Consider the following 10,567-nt stretch of genomic DNA (forward strand, 5'->3'; position numbering starts at 1 on the left):
TGTATGGAAACTTGTTCAAAATTGTATATGGTCATCCGATGATATTGAATATATATTGTATATTCCTCTTGAATTCTTTTTGGTTCTAATTTCAAATTTATTTGAAATTGTACATTCATATGCATGTATGTAGTACCGTAGAATATATGAAACTCCTTCAAAATTAAAATAAAGCACAAAAGAAATAAAACAATACAAATTAAACAGAAAAGAGGTTTAGGGGGGGGGGGCTAAAACCCTAAACCTGTGGCGGCCTTTAGTCGCGGTTGGCCAGAAGAACCGCGACTAAAGGTCCTCCGCCCCGACGGCCGCCTGGCGCCCACGTGGACGGGCCGTTAGTCGTGGTTCTTAAGCAGCCGCGACTAAAGGTGGGGGGCTTTAGTCGCGCTTATTTGGTCGCGGTTGCGCAACCGCGACTAATGGCAGTTGCGAACCGCGACCAAAGGCCTTTTTTCCACCAGTGTACTTTACTATACATTGAGCATTTGAATTCAAAAAAATTGAAGATTTTCAATTTTTTTGCTCGAAATTCTCATTTACTGAGGGGGACTGAAATATGTGGTAACCGTGGTAAATCTCGAAATTTCGAACGGTAACCAAAACCCTGGTGTTGTCTGGAGGTGTTATCTGATGTTAGACTGTATAGCTTCTGTATTTACATGTGTATACTGTAACGTTGTATACCACCTCATTATATATACGTGATAGGCCACCCCTAGAGGGTTGTGCCGGTTCCCCCGAAACCTATTGTCTTACATGGTATCACGCTAGGTTACATACGCTTCCGCCCAAAACCCTAAACCCAGTCGCCGCCACCGCCCTGCCGCTACATCGCCACCATGTCGTGCGCTGCTGCGTCCGGTTCCACCGCAGCCAGTTTTCTGCCGGCCTCCCTCGCGGCGCTCCTCTCGCGGCCGTTGGATGCCGCCTCCCTGCAGTCGCCGATCGGGACGCGGAGTGTGGGCTCCCTGTTCGCGATCCCACTGGCCGCCTCGTCGCCCAGCCAGGCGCTTGCGGTGCACACCGCCACCGCAACATCCGCCTCCTCCACCGCGGCTGCCTTCTCGCCTATGCCGCTAGTGGCGGAGTCCGCCATGATGGCGGGTCTCGCGGCATCAACCGCGGTCGCCGCGCCCCCTGCACCCGCGCCGGTTGCCCCTCCGACTGTCTCCACGGTGGTCGCACCTCAGCCAGTCTCCTCGATGGGATCGTAGCCGCCGCCGCCGTTTCACTTCGGCCATCTCATCACCATTAAGTTGTCATCGGACAACTACATCTTCTGGCGCGCACAGGTTCTTCTGCTCCTTGGGAGTCATTACCTGCTTGGCTATGTCGACGGCTCTCTCCCTTGCCCTCCTGCGCTGGTGGACAGCGTGCACGGTCCGGTATATAATCCGGCTCACCGTGTTTGGACAGGGCAAGACCAGGCGAACCTCTCCTCCATCTAGGGGTCGCTCTCTCCGGCCGTTGCCAGTCTTGTTGTCTTCGCCAAGACGTCCCATGAGGCGTGGACCATTCTTGAGCGCTCGTTTGCAGCACAGTCGCAGGCTCGTGTCTCTGCGCTCCGTCGTCAACTTGGGGAGTGTCAAAAGCTTGACTCCACTGCCACTGAGTTCTACAACAAGGTCAAGGGCCTCGCCGACACGTTGGCCTCCATTGGACAGCCCCTCACCGACTCTGAGTTCAACTCATTTATTGTCAATGGTCTTGATGAGGAGTATGATGCCTTAGTCGAGATCATCAACGAGCGGGGCAACTCGACACCCATGCCGGCACACGAGGTCTTTCCCGCCTCCTTCTCACTGAGCAACGGGTCGAGACGCGCCGCTCCAGGGGCAACGGCTCCCTCTCGGCCAACGTCGTCACCAAGGGTGGCCGCTCTTCTTCATCATCCCGGGCTCCTTCGGGGCTGCCACCACCGCCCGTCTTGGCCCCCCTCCTACTGCGACATTACCGGGGGCTGGCGGTCCGCGTGTGTGTCAGCTTTGTGGCCGCGATGGGCACTGGGCCTCCAAGTGTCACAAGCGCTTCCAGCGGAGTTTTCTTGGTCTTGGCAATGACGGCAAGGATACACGCAACTTTGCCCGTCAGGTCGCCATGGCTGATCGTCCGGCGCCGCAGAAGCAACAGGGACACACTCAGTCATACTCCATCGATCCACACTGGTACATGGACTCTGGGGCGATAGAGCACCTGACAAGCGAGATGGGGAAGCTTCACACTCGTGAACCCTATCATGGCTCCGACAAGATCCACACCGCCAATGGAGCAGGTATGCACATCTCTCATATTGGTCAAGCATCGCTTCTCACTAGACATGCCAATAGGAGTCTTCAGCTTCGCAATGTTCTTCGAGTTCCATCTGTGACACGTAATCTTCTTTCAGTTCCTAAACTCACACGTGATAATAATGTGCTTTGTGAATTTCACCCTTTTGATCTTTTTATTAAGGATCGGGGCACGAGGGACATTCTTCTTAGTGGGCGGCTCTGCCAGGGCCTCTATTATCTGGAGCATCCTGGCATCGCTCGCGTCTTCAGTGGAGTTCGGGTATCTCCGTCACAGTGGCATGCTCGTCTTGGTCACCCGGCTACACCTATTGTCCGGCATGTTTTGCATCGTCATGAGCTTCCTAGTGTGTCTAGCAATAAAGATGTAGCAGTGTGTGATGCTTGTCAGCAGGGGAAGAGTCATCAACTTCCTTTTTCGGAGTCCAGTCGTGAGGTGAAACATCCTTTAGAACTTGTGTTTTCAGATGTATGGGGTCCTGCTCAGACTTCTGTCAGTGGTCATAATTATTATATAAGTTTCGTTGATGCTTACAGTCGCTTTACCTGGCTTTATCTTATCAAACGTAAATATGATGTGTTTGACATTTTTGTTCAGTTCCAAAAACATGTTGAACGCCTTCTCAAGCACAAAATTGTTCATGTTCAGTCAGACTGGGGCGGCGAGTATCGCAACCTCAACTCCTTCTTTCAGTCGCTTGGGATCGCTCACCGTTTAGCATGTCCACATACACATCAGCAGAATGGTTCAGTAGAACGTAAGCATCGTCACATTATTGAAGCTGGTCTTACTCTTTTGGCCCATGCATCTGTTCCGTTTCGGTTTTGGAGTGATGCTTTCATCACTGCATGTTTTCTCATCAATCGTACTCCCACTCGTGTTTTGAACATGAAGACTCCCATTGAAGTTCTCCTTAATGAACAACCGGACTACACCTTTCTCAAGGTGTTTGGGTGTGCTTGCTGGCCCCATCTCCGTCCATATAACAAGCGCAAGCTCGAGTTTCGTTCCAAGAAGTGTGTTTTCCTTGGTTATAGCTCTCTTCATAAGGGATACAAATGTCTTCATGTGCCCACTAATCGTGTCTACATCTCTTGGGATGTTGTGTTTGATGAGCATGTATTTCCCTTTGCCAAACTCCCTGTGTCCACTGCCGAACCACCACCCATGCATTCATCCTCTGTTGTTTCTGACCAATTTGATGATGTTGCATATTCTCCTCTGTTGTTGCCTAACCATGGTGCAGTCACTGGTCATGGGGCTTGTTTGGAGATTTTAGAGGCGCCATCGCCTCCTTCGTCGCCATCGCCTTTCTCGTCGGCACCTTCAGCTGTGCATGATGATCACATGGCGCCCCTGCATGGCCTCGGTCCCCGTGCCCATGCACGGCCGATCGCTGCCCCGGTCCAGTCGCCCGCTTCGCCGCCTCTGGCTTCTGGGCCGGCATCGCCACAGTCGCGCCCGCGACCCCGGTCACGCCAACGGCGACTGGGCCGACCTTACCTGCCCCCGTCTCGCCTAGGGCGTCTGGGCCGCCGTCACCGGGGCCAGTCTCCCCCGCCCTCGTCTCGCCCAGGGCGTCTGGGCCATCGTCATCGGGGCCGGCCTCGCCCGCCCTCGGTTCGCCCATGGCCTCTGGGCCACTGTCATCGGAGCCGGTTTCGCCCAGGCCGGTTTTGGCCTCATGCAGCTCGGAGCCGTCCGGTACCGGCTCTCCTGAGGCGACGTCTGGCTCTTCGCCGACCGTGACGTCTCCATCGCCCTTGCCTTCGCCAGCTCCTGCTGTTGCTCTACGTCCACATACGCGCAGCCGGAGTGGCATCTTTCAGCCTAAGCAACGTCATGATGGAACAGTTGCCTGGTTAGCTGCATGCATGTCTGCTGCTCTTGCAGATCCATCCTCCGAGCCATGCACGTATCAAGCTGCTATGCGCATTCCTCATTGGAGAGAGGCCATGGAGCAGGAGTATCAAGTGCTCATTTGCAATCAGACATGGACTCTTATTCCTCCATCATCACGGGTTAATGTCATTGATTCTAAATGGGTTTTCAAAGTGAAGAGGCATTCTGATGGGTCCATTGAGCGCTACAAAGCTCGTCTGGTTGCTCGTGGTTTTCGACAGCGTTTTGGTCTTGACTATGAAGACACCTTCAGTCCAGTGGTCAAGCCTACTACCATCAGGCTTCTTCTCTCTCTTGCTGTTACTCGAGGTTGGTTTCTTTGTCAGCTTGATGTTCAAAATGCCTTCCTTCATGGTGTGTTGGAGGAGGAGGTCTATATGCGCCAGCCTCCGGGTTTTTCTGATCCGGATCGCCCTGATCATCTCTGTCGTCTGTCCAAGGCACTTTATGGTCTGAAGCAGGCTCCTCGTGCTTGGCATGCTCGTCTTGCAATGGCTCTTCGTGCTCATGGTTTTGCATCATCAACTGCGGACTCCTCACTGTTTCTTCTACAGAGGCCTGACGTTACTATGTACTTGTTGGTCTATGTAGATGATATCATTTTGGCCAGCTCCTCTCAGTCGGCTGCTACTGCGCTTGTTCGCTCGCTTGGTGCTGATTTTGCGGTCAAGGACCTTGGGAAGCTTCACTACTTTCTTGGTGTGGAGGTTACTTCTCGGGCTGATGGTCTTGTTATGACGCAAAAGAAGTACTGTCTGGATTTGTTGCAGCGAACTGGGATGCTTAAGTGCAAACCAATGACTACACCCATGTCTACTACTGACAAGCTCACTGCTGTTGATGGTGTGCTTCTGTCTTCTTCTGATGTGACAGAGTACAGGAGTATTGTTGGTGGTCTTCAGTACTTGACGATCACACGACCGGACATTTCCTTTGCTGTTAACCGAGTCTGCCAGTATCTGCAGTCACCCCGTGATACTCATTGGTCTGCTGTTAAGTGTATCTTGCGCTACATTAGATTCATGGTGGCTCATGGATTGCATATTCGACTGTCCTCCTCTGGTTGTCTTTCAGCATATTCTGATGCAGATTGGGCTGGCAATCCAGATGACAGGCGATCCACGGGGGGTTATGCTGTGTTCTTTGGCTCTAACCTGATTGCCTGGAGTGCTCGGAAACAGGCCACTATCTCGCGTAGCAGTACTGAGGCTGAGTATAAAGCTGTGGCCAATGCCACTTCGGAGATTGTCTGGGTACAGTCTTTGCTCCGGGAGTTGGGTATATCCCAATCATAGCCTCCTGTCCTTTGGTGTGATAACATCGGTGCTACATACCTTTCTGCAAATCCGGTATTCCATGCCCGAACGAAACACATTGAAGTTGACTATCACTTTGTGCATGAACGTGTCTCTCAGAAGCAATTACAGATCAAGTTTATTTCTTCCAAGGATCAACTTGCAGACATCTTCACCAAGCCATTGCCTTTACCACGGTTTGAGGCTTGCAGGCGCAATCTTACCCTTCTAGATTCTTTAGGAAGTGGCTAAGATTGAGGGAGGGTGTTAGACTGTATAGCTTCTGTATTTACATGTGTATACTGTAACGTTGTATACCACCTCATTATATATATGTGATAGGCCACCCCTAGAGGGTTGTGCCGGTTCCCCCGAAACCTATTGTCTTACATCTGAGGTTCCCGAAGTCCCAAAATACCATACAAGAAAGATATGACAGGACCTACATGTCACCTACAAGGCTCCACCTTAGAAAAAAAATTCATATTCTTTTTAGAAAAATCACATTCTTTTCATATGACCTTGAATGAAGATGATTTTTATATGAAAATTATAGTTCTCCATGAGAGACTTTATAGATTTGAGTTTTTTTATTTGAAGTTGTTTAGATTTTTAAGAAGTTGATAGAAACACGATTAATATGTTGCTGAGACTTTATGTTATTTTTTTGAGCATCTTAACTACCTAAAATAATAAAACTCAAAACTAGAAATTTGTAGATCTCACCGAGGGCTACAATTTTCATATATAAAGTATCTCTATCCAACACCATACAAGAAAGATATGGTTTTTCTAAGGCGATTAATATGCTGCTGAAACTTTATATTTATTTTTTTGAATCTTAACAAAATCAAATGATAAAACTCAAAACTAAGAATTTGTAGATATCATCTAGAGCTACAATTTTCATATGCAAAGTATCTTTATCCGACATCATACTAGAAGGATATGATTTTTTGTAAGGCATCAAGTCCTGTAACATGATTAATATGCTGCTGAAACTTTATATTATTTTCCAGCATCTTAATGACCTCAGATGAAAAAAACTCAAAAATATAAAGGTATATATATATATCATCGAGAGCTACATTTTTCATATAAAAATTTGATTGCATCCAAGATTGTATGAAAAGAAATACAATTTTTTAGGTGGAGCCTTGCCGTTGACACATGGGTTCCATCTATTACTCCCTCTGTATCGAAATACTTGTAGCTGGGGCGCTACAAGTATTTCGGTACAGAGGTAGTAGATTTTATGTATAACAGGTGAGGTAAACGCTCGTTTAGACTTGGATAAGTCATGTTATAATTTTAGAGAGTTAATTAAAAATGCATTTCAAAACCTTAGAGACCTAGACACCTTTTACATAGTTTTAAAGACCATAGATGAATTTTACTCGCCACCGACAGCTAACTTCTGACTGAGACCACTAGAGGCTCTAACTGCGTGCATGGGGGCTGCCCTAACACGTGAGACTTCAGAATATCTCATGGACACGCAAAGGTTAGAAGCTTGGGAATGATAGTAACAAAGCTGCAATACAGCTAGCCTGTCTTTATCTTTTTCGTTTCTTTTTCTTTTCCTTCTTTTCCTTTGCGCCTTTGATTGGCGCCCAATCAGAATGGTCGCTAGAACTTGAATTTTAAATGCCACTAGAATATCACAACTAAAGTGCATGCGTTTAGTAGAGCTGAAGGGTTCCTAAATGTGTGCATCGAACATCCGAACAAGTTAATCCGACATGCACTAATAAGTTAATAGTACTACTAAGCGTCAGTGGAAGCCGCGACCATTGCGACTACTAGACCTGTGTCCTTGTTTGCCGAAACACACACACACACAAACACACACACAACACACACACACACACACAGACACACACACACACACACACACACACACACACACACACACACACACACACACAGATGTTGGATGTGTGGAGTGCTGTGGGATGGTGGGACAAGTGGCAGCTGCGCATCCTCGTCCTCGGCAGCCTCGGCCTTCAATGGTTTCTGCTGGTGGCTGCCCCCATGCGCAAGTACACCGTCCGGCGCTACTTCAGGCTATGCATATGGCTTGCCTACATTAGCAGCGATGCTCTGGCCATCTATGCGCTGGCTACCCTCTTCAACCGTCACGCCAGGGCGACCAGCAGCAGCAGTAGCTGTGATGGCATTGCGCACGACAAGGCCAAGATCCTGGAGGTCTTTTGGGCTCCTGTCCTGCTCATCCATCTCGGCGGGCAGGAGGAGCTGACTGCCTACACCATCGAAGACAACGAGCTGTGGGCAAGGCACACCGTGACCCTAGTGTCTCAGGTCGCGGTTGCCATGTACGCCTTCTACAAGTCGTGGCCTGACTCCAGCGACTGGAAGCTATTGGCATCAGCGATCCTGCTCTTCATCATTGGGGTCATCAGTTTCAGTGAGAAGCCATGGGCCCTCAAGAAAGCCAGTATTAATAGATTGGCGTCCGTGTCGGCGACGATACAAGGAACAAAGAAGCGTACAAAATTGGCGGTGTACTTGGACGATCTTTTGTTCTCTGATTGGTACAACTGCTCCACCACCAAGTCCGGCGAGAAGAGTAGCCTGCTGCCTGAAGATGTGGGTTGGCACAACTGCTTCTCCTTCACCGAGAAGCAGTCGGGGCTGGCGGCGGGTGAGGCGGATAATGTGGGCTTGTCGGACGGAGATAAAGTCTATAACTCTATATGGTGCTCTCGGACATGTCCCTCTCAGCTGCTGCCGATGACCTTGTACAACGAGGCAGAGCTGGAAATGTCCGGGATGTTCTTCGGCCGCTGAGCACCAAGGCGGAAAAGGAACTCAAGCGCTGGCTGCGTGGTGCGTTTGGGCTCATATATACCAGAGCAAATTTGGTTTTCACTCCCACATACCTGGTGTACCATGTGCTGGTGGTGCCCATCCTGCACATCGCCGCCCTCACGCTGTTTGCGACGAGCGGCAAGGACGGGTACAACCGCACGGATGTGAAGATCACATACATCCTCCTGTGCCTAACCGCCGCGCTGGATGTTTTTGCGGTGTTCATCCGCCAGCTACTGTACCGGGCCATGTCTGCAAAGAGCGTCCCAGCGTTGTGCGAGACGGTGCCAGGCTACAACCTCGTGGAGGCGGTTCTCCGGCGGAGGCACAAGGACATTGGGTGGCTGGTCAAGTGCGCCACCCGCATGGGCTGCAAGGAGGAGTACTTCTGCAAGTGCGACGGCGGCGGTCAAGACTACACACTGTACAAGAATGTGTCGGAGATGGTCCTTGCAGATCTGGTGGGTCCGTGGGTGCACAGGGCCGCGACCTTGCCAATTACAGGGTCTTCACGGTGCCAGAAGAATCAGGCACCGCTGTGCTGCCGGTGGAGGATGCTGGGGCAGGTGCCGAGATAATGCAGCAGAGCAGCCCGGGAGTGGCCAACTGGGCTCTAAGTGAGGAGCTGCAGAAGGTGTGCGGCCCCAAGGTACGGGGCGCCCTGCGCGGGTCGTTCGACAGGAGCGTCCTCGTCTGGCACATCGCCACCTACCTCTGCTTCCGCATGGAAGGTCCTCCTCCCGACGACGAGGAGGAAGACTCACACTGGCTTCGCATCAAGTGCACGCAAGCAATATCCAGCTACATGGCTCGGCTGCTGAATTCCCACCCGGACATGCTGCTCACCGGCAGCAGGCAGCACCTGGTCAGTGAAGCCATGGATGAATTCGAGTGCTTCTTGGACCGCGCCATGCTAGGTAAGAGCGGCAAGCCGCTCAGCAAAGACGAGCTGACCAAGATTATCGCCCACGGGGCGGAAGCGGAACGTGTCCACATGCAGGTGCCCATCGAGATCATCGACGACGGGCCGGAAGTGGAACATGTCCACATGCAGGTGCCCATCGTCATCGATAATAAAGCAGCTGAAGACAAGGAGGTGATAAAATCTTTGTTCCACATCCCCAAGGCATGCAGTCTTGCAAAGGAGCTGCTGAAAATTGAACCGCCGTCCACGCGCTGGAGGGTGATCTATCGGGTGTGGCTGGGCATGCTCTTCTACTCCGCCAGCATGTGCAGGGGCTACCTGCACGCTAAGAGCTTGGGTGAAGGTGGTGAGTTCCTCTCCTACGTCTGGCTCGTCCTCTCGCTCAAGGGTGCCAAGACCCTGGCCGACAAGCTTCAGATGCTGCAGGGAGACGACGAGGAACCAACACTGACCGATAAGCCTCAGATTCTGGAGGGATCAGAGACGACGAGGAACCAACACCCTGATCAAGGCCCACAACTTGCTGGTTTCGAAACCCCCCATCCAGATCCTTTAATTGGACCGCCGATGCCATGATTTTGTATATCAATTCTACTGTTTGTTTGTTTGTTTGTTTAATTTCTAGCTAGCGTTCTCCGATCCAAGTACTGGCCGGTTTGTTTGTTGCCTTCCTTGCGTGGGCGTTCGCCCGCGGCTTTTGATTCAGTTTATTTCATTTGTTGTCTTTGTGCGATACTGGTGTCTACTGCTGCATGTACTCCCTTCCCTACCTCATTGCCTTTTTTGTCCTCTCAAACCAACCGTCCTAGGCAATTTGTAGCACTGTGGTCAACTCAACTATAAAAGAAACATTTGTTCTTTCTCTTTAAATGCAACTCAAGTGCCGACTCGATCCGTTTACATTTTGCGCACCCTTTAGTCATTGACTTAGGGCAGTGATCTGCGCCGGCGCACCGGCCCAAGCGTTGGGCCGGTCAAGGCCCAGCCGTCCGATCCGCGAGCTCGAGCCGTCAGATCTGTTCCTCGAGCCCCCTTCCCCCGCGTTGACTTCTTCCTCTTCTTCTTCACCGCGTCCTCACCCCAGCCGCTCCTTGTCGCCGACGACTAGCCCCCTCACCTGGACCTCCTCCTCCCCCCCTCCTAGTCCCACGCTGCTGGATGCGCTCTCCGTCCCTGCCGCCGCCGGCCGCCGTCCCCGTCCCCGTCGCAGCATCTGTACTCGCCCCCCGGTCCAGCAAAAAGCCCATCGCCCCCTCGTAGCAAAAAATGGCGCCGTCTTGAAGCACACCCGCACCCCTTGTCGTCGCAGCACCTAGCAGCCGCT

This window comes from Triticum dicoccoides, chromosome 7A (assembly GCF_002162155.2).
Source record: "Triticum dicoccoides isolate Atlit2015 ecotype Zavitan chromosome 7A, WEW_v2.0, whole genome shotgun sequence".
Taxonomy (NCBI): Eukaryota; Viridiplantae; Streptophyta; class Magnoliopsida; order Poales; family Poaceae; genus Triticum; species Triticum dicoccoides.